Source organism: Octopus sinensis, linkage group LG5, assembly GCF_006345805.1.
Source record: "Octopus sinensis linkage group LG5, ASM634580v1, whole genome shotgun sequence".
NCBI lineage: Eukaryota > Metazoa > Mollusca > Cephalopoda > Octopoda > Octopodidae > Octopus > Octopus sinensis.
The window spans coordinates 116,781,293-116,787,292 of NC_043001.1; the positions used below are offsets into that span (position 1 = coordinate 116,781,293).

General features: G+C 40.5%; 1 long non-coding RNA gene across 1 annotated transcript; it reads right to left on the minus strand.

Moving 5' to 3' along the window:
- Positions 1 to 1,536: 1,536 nt before the first annotated feature.
- On the minus strand, positions 1,537 to 2,617 carry LOC118763412. The gene is made up of 3 exons (XR_004999165.1): positions 2,366 to 2,617; positions 1,997 to 2,224; positions 1,537 to 1,758 (listed from the first exon to the last, which is right to left on the minus strand). It is a non-coding gene; the product is annotated as an uncharacterized LOC118763412 (long non-coding RNA).
- Positions 2,618 to 6,000: the final 3,383 nt, after the last annotated feature.

Below are 6,000 nucleotides of genomic sequence, written 5' to 3' on the forward strand. Positions count from 1 at the left end.
ATATGGGTGACAAGTGTTGGTACAAGACTAATCAGTCAGCTCTTAAGAGCAGAGGCTATTGTGGTAGTAGTTGAAAATACAGAGTGAGGAGGCAGCAATTGGAGTGTATTTGTGAATGACAGTTTAATACTGGAAATATTTTCTCTAGGTTCTGATAATTATTCTATGGTAAGGTAAACTGTGTAATAAAAAATTCTCAGGGAACATATCTATAGTGGAAATCATCATCATCGTTTAACGTCCGTTCTCCATGCTAGCATGGGTTGGACGGTTCAAGTGGGTTCTGGGAAGCCAGGAGGTTGCACCAGGCTCCAGTCTTATCTGGCAATGTTTCTACAGCTGGATGCCCTTCCTAACGCCAACCACTCCGTGAGAGTAGTGGGTGTTTTTTACGTGCCACCCGCACAGGTGCCAGGCGAGGCTGGCAACAGCCACGGTCGGATTGGTGCATTTTACGTGCCACCGGCACGGAAGCCAGTCGAGGTAGCACTGGCTTCGGCCACGATTCGGATCAACTCTTCTATTTGTCCCTCTATTACAATATTAAGGGTTTCTTGGATTAGCACAAAAGCCATAGATATGGAAGGAGAAAGGAAGGGCTACAGTTGACCATCAACCTTGATACATGCAAGTATATAAACAGTGGAAAGATGAAAAGCAAAGAATTTGGTTTAAGTGAACAATAATTGAAGGCAACACTTAGTAGTATTTTATTAGTTTTAGTTTATTTGACTGTAGTTGTACTAGGGTACTGCCTTCAAGTGTTTTTGTAATTTATGTTTTCTATGTTCAAGGCTAGCAAAGCAAGTGTAAACTTGTTCAAAAATCTCAACCATATTGAAGCATAGCCATAGCTGAGTGGTGAAGAAATTTGCTTTGTAACCATGTCATTTTAGTTTCAGTCCCTCAGCATGGCATCTTGAATTAGGGTCTTATGTAACCCTGGGTCAATGAATGCTTGTGAGTGAATTTGGTTGATAAAATGTGCACCCATTGTACACACACACACACACACACACACATATATGACTATGTGTATGTTTTGATCTTATAGAATGAGAAACGGTGTTGGTTTGTTGAAATCCTCATAACTTAACAGTTCTGCAAACAGAGAAAAAACAGCAATAAGTTCCAAACTGAAAATGAGTTCTGAGGTTGATTTAATCAAGTAATTAAACACTTCAAGATGATTGCACTCCAATGACTGAAAGAGAAGTAAGAGAATGCCAGCAGGTGATTTGAGGTATCGCATTGTAGCTGCATATTTTGTGCATGCTACTTAGAGTTATGTTTAATCTGTTTTGGTTCTGCTTCCCCACTTGCTAAGCATGCATTTTTCTGAGGCTGTCAGTTATACAGCCCACTGTACACTGATTTATGTTTCACATTAAGGAAAGAAGGAGAGTTGAAGTGGGCTGTTGCACAAAGCTACCCCACTTGAAGCAAGTTCTTTACACAGGTTGTTCGGCAACTGCATACTTTAATCTTTTTAAGTATTCTTCATTGCTGACACATTCTCTGATTAGGGTGGGTCCCAACATCTATCAACTTGTTAGCCATGCTTGCTCACCCATCATGACAATGTGGTTAACAAGTTTACTTTTCAACCTTTGAGCAAAGTCTCCAGTGTGAGGGTACATTCTTTCCTTTCTCCCACCAGTCTTGGTGGCCCTGTGAAAAAACCTTTTCAGCCATGTGGTTTTGGGTCCAGTTTCAATGCACAAGTGACCACAGCCTTAGTAGGAACTGAAAGAATACCTATTTCTTTATTACCCACAGGGGGCTAAACATAGAGGGGACAAACAAGGACAGACATAGGTATTATGTTGATTACATCGACCCCAGTGCGTAACTGGTACTTAATTTATCGACCCCGAAAGTCGACCTTGGCGGAATTTGAACTCACAACGTAATGGCAGACGAAGTACCGCAAAGCATTTCGCCCGGTGTGCTAACGCTTCTGCTAGCTCGCCACCTTTAAGTACTGAAAGAATACCATTGTATGGAACTATGTATGTGTGTGTGTGTGTGTGTGTAAGTTTGTTTACAATTACAACCCTGCATGCAAATGTTGCAAAGGGTGGTGGTGTCCGTTCTGTCAGTATTATCTGCTCCTTTTATACCTGCAAAGCTGAGTGGAATAAAGAAAGTAGTATCACAAATGTGCTACTAGTGAGTCCTGATCATTTCGATAACCAGTGGAATTGTTATATCAATCAACATGCTAACAATTAGTTCCAGGTTCAGTACCACTGCATGACACCTTGGGCAAGTGTCTTCTACTAGAACCCTGGGCCAACCAAAGCCTTGTGAGTGAATTTGGTAGACAGAAACTGAAAGAAGCTCATCATATATACATACATACATACATACATATATACAAAAGTGATATAACGTTTACATAAGTTCTTGCAATACTAAAAGAAATTTCGTCCATCATCTCATCACAACTATTAAGACGATGATGATGATGATAGGTAGAAATAACAATATAAACACAATGTGTAGGAGTGGCTTTTTAAACATCACCACAAAATAGTGTTAGTTTGATATTCAATGAGAAAAGCTCAAAAGTAAAAGAATCAAGAAGACCGAATGTCTTGTTAAATAATTTTTATCAAAACAATCGTAATCTCTTTAACTCTTTTACTTGTTTCAGTCATTTGACTGCGGCCATGCTGGAGCACTGCCTTTATAGTTGAGCAAATCGACCCCAGGACTTATTCTTTGTAAGCGTAGTACTTATTCTATCGGTCTCTTTTGTCGAACCGCTAAGTTACAGGGACATAAACACACCAACATCGATTGTCAAGCGATGCTGGTGGGGGGGGGGGAACAGACACAGGAACATATACATATATGACAGGCTTCTTCCTTGGTCAGCTTGAGGCTATAGTAGAAGACACTTGCCCAAGGTGCCACACAGTGGGACTGAACCCGGGACCATGTGGTTGGTAAGCAAGCTACTTACCACACAGCCACTCCTAATAAATGTAATACCACTATCTTAATTACTTTGATTGTTTTATTTTATACTCTTATTGATGAGCTATTCTTATAATTAGTACCTTCACTGGATTCTAAGATTGTACAGAATACTTCAGATTTACTGGATGGATCCTGTTAGCCAAGATTTCACCTTCAGCACTGACAGGTATTTGCCTGGATTTCCTGCCTGACCACTATTTTATGATGTGTGTATATATATGACCAAAGCCTTGTGAGTGAATTTGGTAGACGGAAACTGAAAAAAGCCCGTCGTATATATGTATGTGCGTGTCTGTGTTTGTCCCCCCAACATCGCTTGATAACCGATGCTGGTGTGTTAACGTCCCCGTAACTTGGCGGTTCGGCAAAAAAGAGACCGATAAAATAAGTACTAGGCTTACAAAGAATAAGTCTTGGAGTCGATTTGATCGACTAAAGGCGGTGCTCCAGCATGGCCACAGTCACATGACTGAAACAAGTAAAAGAGTATATATATATATATATATTCTATTTGTTTCAGTCATTTGACTGTGGGCATGCTGGAGCATTGGGATGATTTTAGTTGAACAACCTCGCAAGGTTTTGGTCGGCTGAAGGCTATAGTAGAAGACACTTGCCTAAGGTGCCATGCAATGGGACTGAACCTGGAACCACGTGGCTGGGAAGCAAGCTTCTTACCACAGTCACTATATATATATATATATATATATATATATATATATATATGGTATTCAAGTGTAGAAACCATGCAGGAGCTGACAATGGTGCTTGGGTGCAGCCTCCAACCTTACCAACTTCTGTCAAACCATCCGACACATGCCAGCATAGAAAATGGATGTTAAATGATGATGATTATATAGTGTATCATCATCATCGTTTAATGTCCGTTCTCCATGCTAGCATGGGTTGGACGGTTCAACTGGGGTCTGGGAAGCCAGGAGGCTGCGCCAGGCCCAGTCTGATCTGGCAGTGTTTCTACAGCTGGATGCCCTTCCTAATGCCAACCACTCCGAGAGTGTAGTATGTATGTGTGTATATCTATCTATCTATCTATCTATCTATCTGTCTGTCTGTCTATCTATCTATCTATCTATCTGTCTATCTATCTATCTGTCTGTCTATCTGTCTATCTATCTATCTATCTATCTATCTATCTGTCTGTCTATCTATCTGTCTGTCTATCTGTCTATCTATCTATCTATCTATCTATCTGTCTGTCTATCTATCTGTCTGTCTATCTATCTGTCTATCTATCTGTCTATCTATTTGTCTATCTATCTGTCTATCTCTCTCTCTCTCTCTCTCTCTCTATCTGTCTATCTATCTATTTATCTCTCTCTCTCTATCTATCTATCTATCTATCTATTTTACCTTTTGCTTGTTTCAGTAAACTGTGACCTTGCTTGGGCACCAACTTGAAGAATTTTGGTCAAGTGAATTGACCCTAGTACTTATTTCTTAAAGCATGGTACTTGTTCTTTTGGTGTCTTTTGCTGAGCTGCTAAGTTACAGGGATGTAAACAAGCCAACACTAGTCGTCGAGCAGTGGTAGGGGACAAACACATAGACACATACACGTATGCAATGGGTTTCTTTCAGCTTCCATCTACCAAATTTGCTCACAAGGCTTTGGTCAGCCCATGGCTATACTCTTTTACTCTTTTACTTGTTTCAGTCATTTGACTGCAGCCATGCTGGAGCACTGTCTTTAGTCGAGCAAATTGACCCCGGGACTTTTGTAAGCCCAGTACTTATTCTATCGGTCTCTTTTGCCGAACCACTAAGTAACGGGGACATAAACACACCAGCATCTTCTACAGTAGAAGATACTTGTCCAAGATGTCATGCAGAAGAACTGAACCTGGAACCATATAGTTGGGAAGTAGACTTCTTATCACACTGCCATAATATATACAATGGATATGATGGAATTTCACATAATTTCAGTTTATCAAATTCCATACTTAAAGTATCGGTCAAACCAAGGCTATTGCAGAGGACACTTCTTCAAGTTGCTGTGAAGAACCACATAACTGCAAAGTAAACTTCTCAACCCACTAATCATCATCATCATCATCATCATCATTTAACGTCTGCTTTCCATGCTAGCATGGGTTGGACGGTTCAACTGGGGTCTGGGGAGCCCGAAGGCTGCACCAGCCAGTCAGATCTGGCAGTGTTTCTACAGCTGGATGCCCTTCCTAACGCCAACCACTCCGAGAGTGTAGTGGGTGATTTTATGTGCCACCGACCAGGTGCCAGACGAGGCTGGCGAACGGCCACGCTCGGATGTGTTTTTTATGTGCGCCAACCGACATAGGTGCTAGACGAGGCTGGCAGACGGCCACGCTCGGATGGTGTTTTTATGTGCCACCGACACAGGTGCCAGATGAGGCTGGCGAACGGCCACGATCGGATGGTGTTTGTTACGTGCCCACAGCACGGAGGCCAGTCGATGCGGTACTGGCTACGGCCACGTTCGGATGGTCTTCTTGTGTGCCACCGGCACTGGTACCACAAAGATACAAATTCCATTGATGTTCATCTATTTTGATTTGTTTTGATGAAAATTATGTAATAAAGAATATGGTCCAGAAGCTCTAATATATTTTAGATTATACACTATTATGGTTTCGTATATCAGAAAAATATATTAATATATTTGCTACTTGTGTTAATATCCAAACATTTAAGTGTAATAAGAGAAACAAACAACTGTGAAAAACATTGAATGCAGTTTGATTTGATTACATAGAGTGCACCAATAATTCTATATAGAATTTGGTAATTTGAGAAAACTCAAGATTAAATACTGTGAATATTTTTGTATATATTACACTTATTATGTTTTATAACACTTAGAAAAATACTAGCTGGCTTAGTCCAGAGCAGTGGTTCTCAAGCTGAGTCCACACGGCTCATATAAATCCATGAATGAATTTGTTGTTAAAATTTATCTGCAAAAAATTTGTTATACAATTCACAAAATATTTTAACAAGATGCAGGAGCGG